The sequence below is a fragment of the Triticum aestivum genome, chromosome 3A (assembly GCF_018294505.1).
Source record: "Triticum aestivum cultivar Chinese Spring chromosome 3A, IWGSC CS RefSeq v2.1, whole genome shotgun sequence".
Taxonomy (NCBI): Eukaryota; Viridiplantae; Streptophyta; class Magnoliopsida; order Poales; family Poaceae; genus Triticum; species Triticum aestivum.
In genome coordinates, this window is record NC_057800.1 from 565,308,283 (window position 1) to 565,309,342 (window position 1,060).

Below are 1,060 nucleotides of genomic sequence, written 5' to 3' on the forward strand. Positions count from 1 at the left end.
CGCGCCGCGCCCTGCGTCACCCGCCGCCGCCGCGCCTTGCCTACACCACCCAAGCCGCCGCACCCTGCCCACGCTGCCGCCGCCCAACGCTGCCGCCAGAGCCCCTCACCGGAGACCTCGCCAGAGGTACCGCGCCGCGTCTCTTTTCTTCCCTTGGATCATTTTCTTCTAATCATTCCGATTCTTTTCTTCTCTAAACCGTTCCGGTTTTCTAGATCGGTTTTGTTTCGGTTTTCTTCCGAAACCCTAGATCGGATTCGTTTTCTTTTCCGATTTACTTGCCTTTGGACCGTTCGCTGGACCGTTCGTCCTAACGAACGTGATCACCGGATTCTCCTAGGTTAACGAACGTCCGTTCATTTAACCGTTCTTCTATTTCTTCTCGTCGGATTTATTCCGCGATCGTGATCTCAGATCCGATCTTCGTTCTAGTTTATCTTCTCGCTCGTTTATCAGAATCAGGTGATTCAAGCGCCTGGAGTTTCGTCTCGAAACTGCCATTCCGTCTAACCAACTTAAACAAGTTTTTGCTACTGTAAAATTTGACCTAGTTTCAACTTGCTAGAACCGAGTTGTTTTCTTTTACCGTTTGTTTTCCGTTTCTTTGTTCGATTCGTTCTTTCTTTGCAATCGGAGTTCTTAAGTTGAACCTTCTAGTTCCTTCTCTTGTTCGAGTTTTACCTGTGCATTAGATGAGTACTTATTGTGTGGTTACTATTGCTTGATTACGATAGATTGACCGGAGTGTGACGAGTAGATCCATCAAGAGTTTTGAATGCGAATCATCTTCATCAACATTGCAGGCAAGTTCACACTTTGATCATACATTTTCTACAACCCATGTTTTATTGCATTAGATCAATCCTCTCACATTGCATGATTAGGATCTAATTAAATTGTGGGATGGGAAGTAGATGAGGTAGTACCTATTACCTGTATTATTATGAAACCCTTGGGAGTTACTTCTACGTTTGCTTATTATGCCATGCTATGCTAGTAGACGTGGATTGGGTGAGTGATATCCATGACAGATGTGAGTTGATAATTTTAATGGTTTATC